The sequence below is a fragment of the Chanodichthys erythropterus genome, chromosome 12 (genome assembly GCF_024489055.1).
Source record: "Chanodichthys erythropterus isolate Z2021 chromosome 12, ASM2448905v1, whole genome shotgun sequence".
Taxonomy (NCBI): domain Eukaryota; kingdom Metazoa; phylum Chordata; class Actinopteri; order Cypriniformes; family Xenocyprididae; genus Chanodichthys; species Chanodichthys erythropterus.
In genome coordinates, this window is record NC_090232.1 from 60,358,585 (window position 1) to 60,375,743 (window position 17,159).

The 17,159-nt window shown below is 44.1% G+C and overlaps 1 long non-coding RNA gene across 1 annotated transcript; it reads right to left on the reverse strand.

Moving 5' to 3' along the window:
- Positions 1-13,088: 13,088 nt before the first annotated feature.
- On the reverse strand, positions 13,089-13,547 carry LOC137032763 (uncharacterized). The gene is made up of 3 exons (XR_010896742.1): positions 13,503-13,547; positions 13,289-13,374; positions 13,089-13,201 (listed from the first exon to the last, which is right to left on the reverse strand). It is a non-coding gene; the product is annotated as an uncharacterized lncRNA (long non-coding RNA).
- Between the last annotated feature and the right edge of the window lie 3,612 nt (positions 13,548-17,159).

Here is a 17,159-nt window from a genome sequence, read left to right on the forward strand (position 1 = left end):
CGAGTGTATTATAGAGCCCATGGAATCAGACATGATTTTGATCGCTTCAATAAGTTTTGTTTTGTAGAAAGCCTTTCTTTAAAGTGAATTTCGTTTTGTAAAAATTGAATCTTAATTTTAATCAATGTTTCATCAACAAATTGCCTGGATTTAATAAATAAGAAGCAAATATATTCATGGATGCACGGGCGCGATCACTTGATCTGGAGCGCGTCTTATATGCTAAATGAACCGAAACTCAGCATAGGCTGCTTGCCTCACAGACACGAGAACAATATCTATAGAAAGCTCGAAATGTCTTCTTTTAAACGAAATAATTAAAAACGAAAAGAAATGGGCTACTCTCTGATTATGTAATCCGAATGAAAAGTGCATTCTGCACATCCACTGCGAAGATGATGAGAGTCAGCAATGTCAACTTCATCTTTGCAGCCGACACTAATTTAGAAAACATTAGATTGTTAAAAAAAAAAACAATAAAAATGTCTCCTTGCTGTTTTTTTTTTTTGGTCACATTCATAATTTCTTTTGCCAGTTCTTTGGCAAGCTTTATGCGTGCGCTTGAGTCCCAAATGCTAATTATAATATTCTCTCCAGTATTTAAGTAATTAAATGTGATAGTCAACTAATGACTTGAACAACTATAGTCGATGAAGGAAAAAAAAAACAAAAAACTTACAGGCCTATTTTCTATCTAGCATGTCAAAGGTTAGGCTATTCTGATTTGAGCTCGCGCTCTGCTCGCATGCTCACACACACTGAACTTTGTGCGATTGCTTCGGAAATCGCCAGGCCGTGTAGCCTACACCTTCCTTTACAGAACGAAATATGAACATCAAAAGATAGGCCTATATGATACAGTACAACTTATAGAAGAGCATTGTGTCTGACACTTCCCTCGGGAATTGGGATGTCGCGTTTATACCTGTTGGTTAAAAAAGGAATGGCATAGCCTTGATCACAATCCGTGCGATCAAGTTAACAAAATAGGCTAATAACATTGCAATAATTTTGACTTGAAATAAAGTTTGATTATTTTGACTCCGCTTTAAACTGTGAAACTAGACGAAAACCGTGGGTTCATTCATACAAAACTGACATGATTGCGATTGGCAATAGGCTACAGGTGGGCTCAATCGGTCCACCTGTGGGGAAAACTTGCGATTTTAAACTGCTTTATGATAAACATTAATATTTGTCAATGTATTTTAGCAAGCAGTTCTGTAAGAAGGAAAATCGTGGTCTCTAAATTGATTCTTGAACGCACACGCTTGTCAACATGAGAAATAGGTCTAATCCATAACCTTTTGCAATACAGAGTATAAAGTTGTAAAAAGTTTAGTAAAAAGTTAATAAATTGTGGGGTCTTACCATACTGGTATCCCAGATTTCAATATTTGGTGGTTTAAATGCCTGCTTGAGGTCTCTGTGAAAGTTTTAAAGCAGTCTTCTGTGCCGCTTTCAGACCGGTCACGTCCGTAACGGAAAACTGTCACATCCGTAACGTTGTTTTTTCCTCATTAATGACAACACGAAAAATGAAATAAAATTATTATTTTATGCTCTGTGGAGAGCCAACCCTTCTTCATTCGGTGGGCAGTACCCAGCTAACAAAAAAAGGTCCCCAGAACGTCCCCTGAATGGCCTCTGCGAACGTCCCCCGAACGTCCATGTGTAGGGTTCTCCCCAGCTAACACAGTTACGTTGTGACGACGTAACTGGACCGGACCATATTCGTTGTAGCGACGTACCAAATAACGTTCTAGGGACGTAACTTTGTGATTCCCATATTCGTCGTGGCGACGTTATAGTGGTACGTCTCTGTAACTTGAGGAGTACGTCTCAACGACCAAACTGGCACGTTGTAAAAACGTAACCAGATTGGCTCATATTAGTTGCAACGACGTCCCGAATAACGTTCCAGCGACGTAACTTTGTGATTCCCATATTCGTCGTGGCGACGTTATAGCGGTACGTCGCTGGAACGTGACAGGTACGTCTCAACGACCAAACTGGCACGTTGTGAAAACGTAACTGGATCGGCTCATATTAGTTGCAATGACGTCCCGAATAACGTTCCAGCGACGTAAATTTGTGATTCCCATATTCGTCGTGGCGCCGTTATAGTGGTACGTTGCTGGAACGTGACAGGTACGTCCTAAAGACCAAAATACCACCTCGACCTTTATCTTAAAATCTGCTTCTCACCTTTACTCCGGGAAATGGAGATGTGCACCGTCCATAACCTTGAAATCCATGCAGAACTGATAAACACTTCATTCTCTGCTATAAAACCTAATAAATTCTAATTGTTATAGGGAATTGTGTTGCTTTGGTTAATACATTTGCAGATCAAAATATGTAGTGGAAACCAATATAAACCCTCATTAAATTCTGATAGAAAATGGCTAGAAACACACTGCATCCATGAAATCATCAGCATTGTTACTTTGTACAATTACTAAGCCAATACATTTGAACATTACCATGTAACCATGTTTTAACCATGTATAGTGTTAACACATGAATTCATAAATTGAACACATTCATAGATCAAACAATACAATCAATAAATAAATGTAACCAGTAATTAATGTTTTATTCTTTTAATTGACAAAGTGTTTTATCATTATATAGGTATAGTTAAAGGAACACTCCACTTTTTTTGAAAATAGGCTCATTGTCCAACTCCCCTAGAGTTAAACAGTTGAGTTTTACCGTTTTCGAATCCATTCAGCCGATCTCCGGTTCTGGCGGTACCACTTTTAGCATAGCTTAGCATAGTTCATTGAATCTGATTAGACCGTTAGCATCGCGCTTAAAAATGACCAAAGTGTTTTGATATTTTTCCTATTTAAAACTTGACTTTTCTGTAGTTAAATCGTGTACTAAGACCGACAGAAAATGAAAAGTTGCAATTTTCTAGGCTGATATGGCTAGGAACTATACTCTCATTCAGGCGTAATAATCAAGGAACTTTGCTGCTGTATCATGGCAGCAGGGAGAAATTTTGGGATCTTTTTTTAACATCATAAAAAAGAAGCAGTGCGATCAAGAGGTTCCTAAAACTGACCATGTTTGGGTATTGAGAGCGCTTTCCAAGGTGGAAGATTTGCAATCGGCGATACCTGTTACCAATTTTGGGGTAAGCAATCGGCGATACCTGTTACCGATTTTGGGGTGAGAAATCTAGGCTGGATCACACTGAAACAAATTTTGGAGCCCAACTACAGACGAGGTTGCTGTAGTTTATAAATTTGTGAAGGTGTGACAGTCTGAGCGCTCGAGTATATAGTGATCTGAGCAGAGAGGCTCAACCCGTCCAATTTTGGGATAAAAGTTGGATCTGGAGGAGACGTCCACCAGATTATTAGGTGCGCGCTGAAAGGAAATCCACGGGAGTCAGAAAAGGAGAACCAAAATGGGGAATCCCAGAGCAAGCTTGCAAAAAAGTGTGTGTCTAGGGGACACTGATAAATTAAGTATCACGATTTCCCAGCTGGAAAAGAAAACATGTGTGAACTGCTGGTTGCAGGAAGCAGAAAAGAGAGCGGAGAGCTCTGCAGAAACAGTTAGTGCAATCGGTAGAGGAGGAAGTGCAGGATAAGGAAAAAACCTGAAGAAAAACAGAAAAATATAAAACACAATAAAAATGAAGGGAAAGTTAGTTAAGTATTATGGTTTCCCAGAAGAGGGAACGTTGAGTGGTCATAAGACTTAAGGTCGTAAGGGAATGAGTTGAAGAACTGCGATTTGGGGATGTTGTGTTTGTGTGAGAGCAATGTGTGTGTGAAATGTAAGCAGACAATAGATTGTAGGCTAGAGGAAGCAGACAGAAGGGAAAAAAAAGGTTAATGCAGAAAGAATGGCATGTAGGGAAGAAGAAGGAATTGTCATGTAGGGAAGAAGTTTGATGTGAATGTAACTTACAAAAAAGTTTTGTTTATTCATCCATTAAATGGATGCATGACATTAGATGTCTAGAGAACGACAATTTATATAAGAATGGTTGAAGGAGAAAGCAGCTATAAGGCTGTCGTCAGTCCAACCAAGTAGTAGAAATATGGTTAAAATAATATTGTGGTTCTGCAAAACAGTACAAACCATTTTGATAATATGTTTTGCATCTGCAAACTAACTATTTGATAGTGAGATAAGTGGCTATGATGAAGGGAAATATAGCAGGAGAAAATTAATTTTGTGAAAGTGAAAATGAAAATTCTTAAAGAATGTTTCACTTTGGGGAAAAAAAAAGGTTGAACAGTCTCAAGTATGTTTTTATGTGATGAGCGCATCGCTATCACAATGTAAAATTACTAAAATGATTTTGGACCTTTAATGTCTAAATGTTTGGTTTTTGATGATCAAAAGTGAAATGGCGGGAAAAATGAGACTGCCAGTTGTAACAAAGACTCAACATGACTGGAAATTTGTAACCTCTAATTTCCATGATGTGTGAGTAAAAGACAAATATAAACAGTTGTTTATTTGGAAATTAATGTCATTTCTGGCAAAGTCTTAAGCTGGGCCAAAGTCAAAAGTGTTACAGATCCCTTGTCTTCCTGGACTCCATATCCCATGATCCTCCTGTTTCCACACCTGCACTCACTTCCCTCGTCTACTCCTCATCAGCACTCATCACCTGCACCTGGACTCTATTGTCAGCACTCCCCATATATTGCACTCACTCCCTGCACTCCTCGTCCGTTCTCTGTTGTGTTATGTTTGCGTTTGGTGTTCCTGCCCTTGTTTCTATTAAAGTCTCTTACGATTGTGGAAATCCGTATCTGCCTCGTCTCTCTACACCAGCATCCGTAACAGAAGAACGGACCTATTATGCTGGATTTCCACAGAATCATGGAGACTTCCACCGGCTCCCTGGCTCCTGCTCCTCCTACGCCTCTCTCTCATCTGTCAGCCGGCGATCGCCTCATCGGGCTTCTTCAGGTTGGTCGTTCACTGGAGAGGTATGTGGAGGAGTTCGTTGAGCTGGCTTATCTGTCTGACTGGTCCGATGCTAATTTAATCGCCCTGTTTTTGGACGGTCTGGATGACAACACTCTCCGTCTCCATGAACCTGATTATCGTCTCTCCTTAAGCGAAACTATCAATTTTATTTTGTTTTTGAATAATTCCCAATTCTATGTGGATGAGTGTTGGTCTTCAGTCCGTCCAGAAACACGGTCAGCCGGGCCAGTTAGTCAGCCTCCGTATTCCTCCGCTTACCCCTCCGGTGAACTTCCTTCCTGCCCCATGTTGGACCCACACTCTCCTGCTGGGTCCGGAAAGCGGAAGAGGAGGAAAAAACCCGCTCCAGAGCCCGCTCCAGTCGCTCCAGAGCCCTCTCCAGTGTCCCCAGAGCCCTCTCCAGTGTCCCCAGAGCCCTCTCCAGTCTCTCCAGAGCCCGCTCCAGTCTCTCCAGAGCCCGCTCCAGTCCCCACAGAGCCCGCTCCAGTCCCCACAGAGCCCGCTCCAGTCCCCACAGAGCCCGCTCCAGTCCCCACAGAGCCCGCTCCAGTCCCCACAGAGCCCGCTCCAGTCTCTCCAGAGCCCGCTCCGGTCCCCACAGAGCCCGCTCCGGTCCCCACAGAGCCCGCTCCGGTCCCCCCAGAGCCCGCTCCGGTCCCCCCAGAGCCCGCTCCGGTCCCCACAGAGCCCGCTCCGGTCCCCACAGAGCCCGCTCCGGTCTCTCCAGAGCCCGCTCCGGTCTCTCCAGAGCCCGCTCGCTCCGGTCTCTCCAGAGCCCGCTCGCTCCGGTCTCTCCAGAGCCCGCTCGCTCCGGTCTCTCCAGAGCCCGCTCGCTCCGGTCTCTCCAGAGCCCGCTCCAGTCTCTCCAGAGCCCGCTCGCTCCAGTCTCTCCAGAGCCCGCTCGCTCCAGTCTCTCCAGAGCCCGCTCGCTCCAGTCTCTCCAGAGCCCGCTCGCTCCAGTCTCTCCAGAGCCCGCTCGCTCCAGTCTCTCCAGAGCCCGCTCGCTCCAGTCTCTCCAGAGCCCGCTCGCTCCAGTCTCTCCAGAGCCCGCTCGCTCCAGTCTCTCCAGAGCCCGGTCTCTCCAGAGCCCGGTCTCTCCAGAGCCCGCTCGCTCCAGTCTCTCCAGAGCCCGCTCGCTCCAGTCTCTCCAGAGCCCGCTCGCTCCAGTCTCTCCAGAGCCCGCTCGCTCCAGTCTCTCCAGAGCCCGCTCGCTCCAGTCTCTCCAGAGCCCGCTCGCTCCAGTCTCTCCAGAGCCCGCTCGCTCCAGTCTCTCCAGAGCCCGCTCGCTCCAGTCTCTCCAGAGCCCGCTCGCTGCTGTCTCTCCAGAGCCCGCTCGCTCCAGTCTCTCCAGAGCCCGCTCCAGTCTCTCCAGAGCCCGCTCGCTCCAGTCTCTCCAGAGCCCGCTCGCTCCAGTCTCTCCAGAGCCCGGTCTCTCCAGAGCCCGGTCTCTCCAGAGCCCGGTCTCGCCAGAGCCCGCTCGCTCCGGTCTCTCCAGAGCCCGCTCGCTCCGGTCTCTCCAGAGCCCGCTCGCTCCGGTCTCTCCAGAGCCCGCTCGCTCCAGTCTCGCAAGAGCCCGGTCTCTCCAGAGCCCGCTCGCGCCGCTCTCTCCAGAGCCCCCACGCTCCGGTCTCTCCAGAGCCCGCTCGCTCCGGTCTCTCCAGAGCCCGCTCGCTCCGGTCTCTCCAGAGCCCGCTCGCTCCGGTCTCTCCAGAGCCCGCTCGCTCCGGTCTCTCCAGAGCCCGCTCGCTCCGGTCTCTCCAGAGCCCGCTCGCTCCGGTCTCGCCAGAGCCCGCTCGCTCCGGTCTCTCCAGAGCCCGCTCGCTCCGGTCTCTCCAGAGCCCGCTCGCTCCGGTCTCTCCAGAGCCCGCTCGCTCCGGTCTCTCCAGAGCCCGCTCGCTCCGGTCTCTCCAGAGCCCGGTCTCTCCAGAGCCCGCTCGCTCCAGTCTCTCCAGAGCCCGCTCGCTCCAGTCTCTCCAGAGCCCGCTCGCTCCAGTCTCTCCAGAGCCCGCTCGCTCCAGTCTCTCCAGAGCCCGCTCGCTCCAGTCTCTCCAGAGCCCGCTCGCTCCAGTGCCTGTGGGGATCTTAATTGTATTTGAGGGAATGAACTGGCCCTCAGCTCCAGCCGCCGCCTACGAGCCCTCTGCTCCAGCCGCCGCCTACGAGCCCTCTGCTCCAGCCGCCGCCTACGAGCCCGCCGCTCCAGTCTCCGCCGCCGAGCAAAGTTCTCCAGTATCCGCCGCCAAACCAGCTCCATGCTCCTCCACCCACACATTGACTTTATTCGTTGGACTCCTCAATATGATCCTAAACCTCTCCAAGTATTTTTTGGGGGGGGGCCAAGTACCCGTGGGTGGGGGACATGTGGGCGCCACACATGTGGGTGGGCCTCTGACGTGGCCTGCCAAGGCTCCTGACCCGCCGTGGCCTGCCAAGGCTCCTGACCCGCCGTGGCCTGCCAAGGCTCCTGACCCGCCGTGGCCTGCCAAGGCTCCTGACCCGCCGTGGCCTGCCAAGGCTCCAGACCCGCCGTGGCCTGCCAAGGCTCCAGACCCGCCATGGCTCATGGATCCGCCCTGGAGACCTCCACTCCAGTCCACTCATCCCCCGGCACCTGCATGAGGTCTCCAGGGCGCCCGCCCCCCCTCCCGGTTATTCTATTTACGGCGCGAGGACACGCCTACCGGGAGGGGGAGGTACTGTTACAGATCCCTTGTCTTCCTGGACTCCATATCCCATGATCCTCCTGTTTCCACACCTGCACTCACTTCCCTCGTCTACTCCTCATCAGCACTCATCACCTGCACCTGGACTCTATTGTCAGCACTCCCCATATATTGCACTCACTCCCTGCACTCCTCGTCCGTTCTCTGTTGTGTTATGTTTGCGTTTGGTGTTCCTGCCCTTGTTTCTATTAAAGTCTCTTACGATTGTGGAAATCCGTATCTGCCTCGTGTCTCTACACCAGCATCCGTAACAAAAGACAGTAGATAAAGTTTGATGTTAAAGGTTATAAAAGGCAGAGTACCAATCCTGAAATCCTCAGTCTCTCTCTCACTCAAAGTCAGCTAAAAGCTGCTATCTGAGCTTGTTTCATAAGAGATAACAAGCTATTTATAGTGAAGCACAGTGTCTCAGTTGAAAATCATGGACACAGAGATGTGAAAAGAAATGATTGCCATGAAGAGGGAAATTAACTGTTAAATGTGTTAAAGGAAAACTCAATGGGTGTAAAGAGGTCTTTAAAATGGTAATATAGACCTTGAAGGACAGAAGTGACTATTTTGATGAATTTCTTCTATGACCAGTAACTTTTTTTGTCTGATCTTTGTCACCACCATGTGCAGGGCTGATGGCTCCAGTTATAGATGTGGCAGAACACTACACTGAATGGACAGTGAGAGTTAAATTCACTGACAACAGTCTCAGCACTGATATGTGCTGAGACTATTAGGCAGTCCAATGGCTCTGGTGGCTCTTGAATGCAACTTCCCTAAGCTCCAGAAAACACCTGATTCTGGTGAAGAAAACTGTCAAAGATCTGGAATGATGGGAAAGAGCGGTAACCAGTGTGCACGAGGTGATTTCTCAAAGACGGGTAAGATCCTCTTTGGCCAGACGAGGACAACCTAAGGCAGGGGGTTGCCGCCGCCACTGGGCACTTACCCTGATGGGAGGTGTTTATGTGAGATGGGTATGAGAGTTGAGCAGGATGTCTGTTAGGCCAGCAGCATCATGAAGGGGGAATGACCTGTGAGAAGAACAGCAGTCTGACCCAAAAATGCTCCTCTAAACCACTCACCAGAAACCGCGTTCCTGAGAGGGCTTGTTTTTCATTGTGACAAGCAACTATGCCAGGGGACAAGACCCTGAGGAAAAAGAGTATTGATATAGAGCTGATGGGAATGAGCTTTCAAGAGCCGACTGAGACCATGAGGTGATTGTCCGTAAGTTCTGGGGAGACCAGAGTAAAATTTAATAACATGATGTTGGTTGCCCTGTTGGCAAGAACTGTATAGAAGTTTAGATTCAGCAGTATGATGAATCCCTGAATTCATGAGGCTGTGTGATTTTTGAACTAATGTGTCTCTATCATAGTTTTTACTCCTGCAGGTCATTAGACATGGCAGAGGATAATTCCAAGGCAATGGTGGTGTTAAAGATGAAGACTGATTTTGTAGATTCAAGAGAAAGTTAAGTGCATTCAGCATTTAAACTAAAGATACCCTCAAAAATGGCTACTGGCATAACATATTTGAAAGATTAAAACATTTACATTTGACCAAGGGTTATGTATGTTAATTTGATGTTAAATTCAGTCTAAGTTACAGTCTTAAGAGGCTGCTGAAGTGATTATTTGTGCAGTAAGAGAGAGAGACGGCTGGGGTAGAGGCAATGATACTCTGTCTGTCTGTTATCAGTCTGCTAAAGTTTAAACAAAACAAAGCAATGAGACTAGAACCAAAACAACCCAGCTGACTTTTGTGAAAAATAATTAAAATGAACAGAGATGTTTTGAGACTGAATGAAAGATCATGTAAGAAACTAAGTAAAGATCTACAGAAAAAAAAAAAAAAGGGAAGTTTAAAGATATGTTTTTAGAATTAACACCAAAAGCAACTTTGAAAGTGAGCAGTTTATAGTCATGTGTGTCTAATATGTGAGTGTGAGAGTGACTGGACTTTATGTGTTGTATGCGTTAAGTTGGGGAAAATCCATAGAGAGAGAGTATATGTTAGTAACTAGTGTGAATGAGTGTTTTATCGTTACAGATGGGTTAAGTGAAACGAGAAATTTGGAGAAGCAGATATTTGGGTTAAATCTGATGGAAAGACTTGATTGTTTATCCAGCTCTGTCTACTAATGGTAATTATGACTACTTTTGTCATTTATGATGTTGATTTGAATTACTCTCTGGATCAGTAAGTTTAAGTATTTATGGAAAATTGGAATTGTAAAATTGAAGATTGCCGTCCATGGGTTAAAACCCCTTGTCTAAATTCAACTTGGGGTCTGAATTTAAACACTGTCAGCTATGTGTGATCACAATGCTAAATGTAAAAATGTAGACTTGACGGCAGAGAAACAGTGACACACTGGCAGTAAACAAAATTATCCAGAGAGCCCAGTAACCTTCATAGAACGAAGGATGATGAGAAGAAACATCATTGTTGTTTGACAATCCTTGATCAAGTCTGTACACCATGACTTGACCTGCTAGATAAACCATTTGATAACTGAAGGACATTTTGTTTGTCAAACAACCTGGACGAGACGGTGGACATAACAGTAGCTCCCCCCTCCGGCAAGGCGCGTCCTCGCGCCGTGGAGGAACATGACAGGGGTGGCCGGAGGGGGCTCTGGAGGTGGGCGGAGTGAAGGTGATGGAGTGATGGAGGGAAGACGACGATCCCCTGGTGGCGTGGGTGGATGACCGCTGGCACAGACCCAGAGCTCCCCAGATCCGACAGTCCACGGCCAGGTAGATGGAGGGCGGAGTCCAGATGCTGAAGGGCGGACTGAAGGCATCTGGGGGATGACCGACGGAGACTCGGCAGGTGAATTCTGGTGCGCAGACGGAGAGCTGGCGAACTCCCGCGACGTCGCTGGCCTAGGAGACTGCGGCGATGTACAGGCGACGATCAGCGGAAGTGTAGCTGGAGATCCCGAGGGCTGCGGTGACGTCGGCTCGACCGAGGACAGAGGCGACTCCGAGGGGAAGGAGGAGCCCTCTGTAGCCGAAGGAGTGGAGGGACGGAGAGTACTCAACGTCTCGAAAGTCCGTGGCGGAAGAGGAGGGACGACTGACCAAGGGGGAGCCGGCCGGACGAGGGAGGCCGGAGGAGCCGTCAGTCGGAGGGTCTCCGGCGGAACCGTAGCTGGGAGGAGCCTGGACGGAGCCGGCAGGTCGACGGGCCAAGATGGAGCGACAAGGACGGCAGCTGGAGGCGAAGCCACCGGAACCTCTGGCCTACGTGCTGCTGGTGGGAGTGTGACCTGCGGCTCTACATCACAGGGGTTCCCCGGAGACGGCGCAGGGCAGATGACATCCAGCAGCGATGTAGTAGGAGGACTGGCTGAGCGAGGTGTTGACAGCGTCGATAGTGAATCTGTAAATAAAACACAGTCCATAGTAATGTCTCTGTTAGATGACGAAGGTAAACATGACGGGTGGGTTTGGGTGGGCGTAGACTCATCGCTGAAGTCAATCAGCCAGTCCTCCCTCTCCGTAGTCGAATCTCCCTCGTCCGTAGATGTCGTGGGCTCACACCCCTGGTCAGACGTCTGGTGGAGTTCCACTTCCTGGGCGCTGGTCACCTCTGTCCTCGGGGTCTCGGGATCTGGTTGACCTGTAGCTGCCGGTGGTAACTCTCCGTCTGCGGGGGGCTCGCACGAGTACTCCGCGGTCCGTGGGGAAAGTACGGGCTCTGGGTCTGGCTGTGCTCTGGATCGGGGACGAACGCTCTCCAGACACCTGATGATGGATTCCATCCAGCTGAGTCCAGAGGTGTCTGGGAGGTCCACGGGACGATGGTAGTTGGCCCCGATCCAGAACAATGACTTCAGGGTTTCGTCGTCGTAGGGGCAGGAGAGTGCAACACTGATGAATTCCTTGGTGAATAAACAAAAATCGTGGTTTTTCTGTGCCACTAGCGTGAATCTGCTGCAGAAATCCATCTTTCGTGTTTTTTGGTCCGGTATTCTGTTACGGTGGTATTCCAGAGAAGACGAGGAAGGCAGGAGTAGGAACAATAACGTAGTTTAATAACATAAAGCAGTCAGGATACACGGAAACACTAGTAACATCAAACAATACCGGACACTGGACTGAAGACAGGGAGGAACTTAAGTACACACACTAACAAGAAACAGCTGGGGATGAAATCAGTGTCCATGGTGAATAATGAGTGGCGGGAGCAAAACACAAAGGAACACGTGACAGTCAAACAACCTGGACAAGACGGTGGACGTAACAGACATAAGGGCGAGTCTTTTTTTTTTTTTTCATTTTTGTGTGAACTAACCCTTTAGGCAGGCGTACACTTTGTAAGTTCGAACACTCAGTAGTTTGTGAGCCTTTGCATACAAGTTAGTTAACCCGATAATCATGTCAAAGCAGTTGGTACATTGCATGACTGCACTACACAGCTTTTCTTTGTTTTAAAAACAGACTTAACATTTATCTATTATGGGTCCTAATTAGGAGACGATGAGCACATTAAGCTTTGTGCCATGCGGTTTATATTTATCAAGCAGTAAAAATGCTCCTTTCAACGCCCAAAACAAGAAGCTTGCGGATGAGATGATGAGAGGAAGAAGATTTTGGATTGTATATGATAGTTGAATTGATTCGAACAGTTTTAATCGAACAGATTTTAAAAAAGCTTTAATCATGCCCTTTGAATCCGAATGAAATGCCAATCGGCCAATTCATTTCAACTAATGTGGTTACATGTGACTTTTTATTCCATCTGTGCTACTAGTCTGATTAAAGTCTGATTATTAGAGCCCATGTAAACACAGCTAATGTTGCTGCTATAGCTTCAGATTTTAAAAAGTTATAGGGTTGCCAAGCAGCCTATGTAATGTGATTGTGTATAATTTGGGACTATACAATAGCTGCATTTACATGGACCCTAATAATTAATTTGTAATCGGACTAGTTGCACAGTCGAATTAAAGGGATAGTTCACCAAAAAAATGAAAATTCTATCATCATTTACTCACCCTCAGCTTGTTCCAAAGCTATATAAAATATTTTAAAGAAAGTTTGTTACCAGGCTGCTTTGGGCCAACATTGACTTCCATAGTAGAAAAAAAAAACAAAAACTATGGAAGTCAATGGTGGTTTTTAACAGAAGAAATGTATACAGCTTTGGAACAAGCTGGAAAGTCTGTAATTCTGGACAGACAGTGCATTTTAAAATATCAAATCCGATTTCTAAATAAATGAACACATCAACTATATTCAGATTCATCAATCACCAATGATTTCATTCTGAATTAAATGAAAAGTGTAAATGTATCAAATAGTAAAATTGCTGACCCCTCAAATTCAGAATTATTAACATCTCCTCGTCTCTGTGAGTAATTGACTTGTGAAATTCAACCCTGTGAATTACCTGTTTGTCCTCCTGAGCCTTTTAACGAGAAGGCTGCTTTTATGGCTGGATGCTGATTGGCACATATTTTGACCATATTCTCACATCCAGGACAACAAAAGGATCAAGCAGACCTGAAACAAATGACCCATGATTGAACTCACTTTAAATCCATTTAGTCTTACCTAAGTGATATTGGAAAAATGAGGCATAGTTGTTACCCAGTATACGCTGCTTCTCCTGGAACATGGTCTGCATGATGAATGATCTCTTGATCCTGGATCCATGCAGTCCACCTGGAGATTATCTGAATGATATGTGGTTGTATATAAAGGGTAATTAATGACTGAACGTTACATACATACCGATAGCAGCAATATTAGTCCAGGACCTTATATCTATTGGTACTGAATAAGTCAGAAATTAATGTAATACCCAGCATGCTCATTGTTGTCTTGTTGTTGCTGCACAGGCTGTCTCTCCTCCAGCTGCTGAAAATAAAAAGTATGTTAGATTTATTAGAATGAATAGACCCACACATAACGTTATCGTTAAACCAGTAAGTGGCGACAAACGAGAATATTTTGTTATAAACAACTCTAAATCATTGATTTGTCTGGTTCATTGTCATTACAAAGAATTTAAGTAAACAAATCGTGAAGTAATTAACCGTGTCTGATTAATCGTTTTATACAGATTTTATTGGATTTTCAATATGGTTCATGTCTCTGTTTGAGACTAAGCGTGGCTTATTCGCGTGATCAGTGGTGCGCGCGCTTTCGGTGTGAGCACGAAACCTGCAGGAACCGGAGCGAATGAGACGAGTGAGAGAGAGGAGGCGCCCGCGCGAGTATGTGTCACTTCACCGTGAGAGAAGAGACCCAGCAAACATTCCGACGTCTATTGGCCGTTGAAAAGACGTCCGTCCGACACGTCCCGTCATGGTTGAAAAATAGTTCCAAAATTATGGCGCGGGATCAGTGCCAAAATCAAACTTCCGAACGACCGACCGACCGATCGAACGTCAAACCGAACGTCTATCCGAACGTCTTGTACTTTGAGCGTCTAACTGAGCGTGTCGACCCACGTGACGACCTGACGTGACGCCAGCGTCTTGAAATTAACTGGTTTTTAACCATGTAAGGTACCAAGCTGATGTGTAAAGACTATAAATGTACATTACAGGCATGAAAGTATGTGTTTTACTAGCATATAACTGTAAAAAACATCCTAGTCTTAATTTGATCCGTACAATCATGTTAACTTTTAGCTTTATTGCCTACTGTACAATATAGCCTATACCAGTCCATCAGACCTCTTTATCCTACTTCCCAGGAAATCTACAGAATACCAATCAGGTAATGTGCTCCAGGACAGCCTTTAGTGTGGGCTGTTAAACTAAACTCTGCTGGTCGTGTCCCTGCAGGAACTAAATTGTATAGCCTTGCTTTATACACCTTTTTCCACCAGTTACTTAAAAAAATAATAATTAGTTATAGTAGTTACTTCTCACAAATAGTAGCTGAGTTAATAACTAGTTACTTCATTCTCAATTACCAGGGAAAGTAACTATTGGGTTACTTTTTAATTTTCTTTTTTCAAATATGTCAAATAACTTGGATGCCCTAATATTAAATATGTTAAATGAACGAAATGGACACTAAATAGAATAAAATATTTTTATAAAACATTGTACCTAATCTACACTATTTTAATGTTGCTGTGGGGCAACGTGAGAGACAACTATCAAATTCAATATATTATTGTAAATATTATCATTACTATGGAACAATAAAACACAATAGATGGTTTAGAACTTTTAATATTTATTGCACAGGCTACAACTGGCCAACAAATAAGTCTAAAAATAAATTATGCTTGATCCTTCTTGACTTATGATCCGCTCTTATTCACGACATGAAATTTATCTGTACTGTAGGCTACTGTTGGTAGCCATTAAAGAAAACGTATTTCACATTTATGTTTAAATAGGCCTATTATAATGTTATTTTTTAATTTCATCTATTTGATAATAAATAGGCACTAAATAAAGATATTTTATACCTAAATACTAAATCCTGGACATTACAGGCAATACACATCTAAAACAACACTAACACAAACATATTTCTTTCCTGAATCCATGTGCTCCTCCATTGTTTTACTTTCAACAAGCAGACTGTCCACAGACATTCTATATTCTTAATTTGACCTATATTATCATTCTAACTTGTTGTTATTGTTAATTTTATTTCCTGCTGCAATGTTCACAATCCATGCAAGACACTCTAAATTAATAAATTGTTAATTATTGTAATTGCCTATATAGTATATCATCAGAGTCTCTTTATCCTTTTTCCCATGAAATCAACAGAATATTCAGTTGATATCATGTGAAGCCTCAGGAGAGCCTTTAAAATGTTTTTGAATGAAAGTTTAACATTACAGTTCCTTTAGTGGACAGTTGCTCTTACCCTCTTTCCTTCATCTCAGTTGAATGAGATTTGGTGACAAAATTATCTTTAATTATCTGTAAAATTATCTGTCTACACACACAAATAAAAACTAGGATTGATTTGGTTGATTAAAGGTAGGCTATGTAGCCTACCCGAGCTCAAAAGTCAATATTGAGGCATGCCTTTTAGAAAATATATTGTCTATATAACTTATACTTTACATTCTGTAGAAGTGTGTTGCTGTGTTTTTATTTTATTATCAGACATGAAAAATACATACTAGTGTATCATAAAAGCAATTTCTCATTCTCTTGAAAAAAAAATTGAAAATTCTTTGGTACAGTCATGCAATTGATTGTGTGTCTGCTGTTTCCTAATTCATCAATTGTCATTTAGATTAAATATGATATTTGTTCCCTGATGAATAGTTTTACCCCTTAAAACATTAGTTCCTTGCATGAGTCATTTAATGCAAAATGGTTGAACTAGTTGCCATAAACTGTCAAGTGTCAAGCATATTTTCTATACATTTCTATTAGACTTTTTTTTTTTAATGTGTCATGAATTGAAGAATTGCAGAGGTGAATTTTGAATTTTACAAATGAAGGGAAATGTAAGGGGCTAGATCAGAACACGATAGACAGTCACTTTTTAAAATGAAATATCAAAAGGATAAACAACAGACTTTATTTCCACAGGCTTGAGTTTTTGAACTGATCTCTTGAATAAATGATACAATGATACATAAAATACATTTTATCAGACACTTGTCGCCACCTAGCGAAATATCATATATTTATTTCATGTAAGTTCCTACACATGCTTATGTGTTGATAACGCGTTCCTATGGCGATCGGTCGGAAGTGCGAGTAACCGATCGTCTTCCCAACGTGTTGTTTACGTGTAAAGACACGTTGTAACACGTTTGTGCTTTTCTTACCTTAATTTAACTCATGATTCGATTGTATCCTTTTCTACATGCTTGGACGGCTAATTTGGAAAAGAACGGGACATTCCACGAACATTTTCTCCATCTCCCATTAAACGTTTTAGGAACAGACTTCTAATTTCGAAATGTTTCAAATGAGAAATAGCCTATGCTTCCAAAGCTACCAAAAGTAGCGAAATCTGCAACCTAAATAGCCTATCTGCTTTTTATAAGCTACGCCTAAATTAAATAAGCTATTGATATATTGCATAAAATATCCTGGCCATTTAAATCAGATATATACTTATACTTATATCTACTTCTTACATCTACACACATCGGAATTCGACCTCGTCTTTTGTAAACAGTAGCCTAAAGTTTGATTTGATTGGCCAAAAACTTTTACAATTTATTTTTTTTCATTCTAATTTGTTACAGAGCAGTGACTTGATCATATTATTTAACTTATAGAAATAGAATAGCTGCAAGATTCCTTAATGCTTATTATCAAATTATTGAGACCCTAACCCTATTTATTTATAATTAGGCCTATAAAACAATTATAAATTAATTATAAAATACTGCCCCTGCAACAACAATTTCTTCTTTCTTTTTTTTTAATCAGTAGGCCTATTTGATGTGACCATACTTTGTTTTTAGAACCACACCAATTTGACTACATAAAAATAGACATGTCAAGCTTTCTAT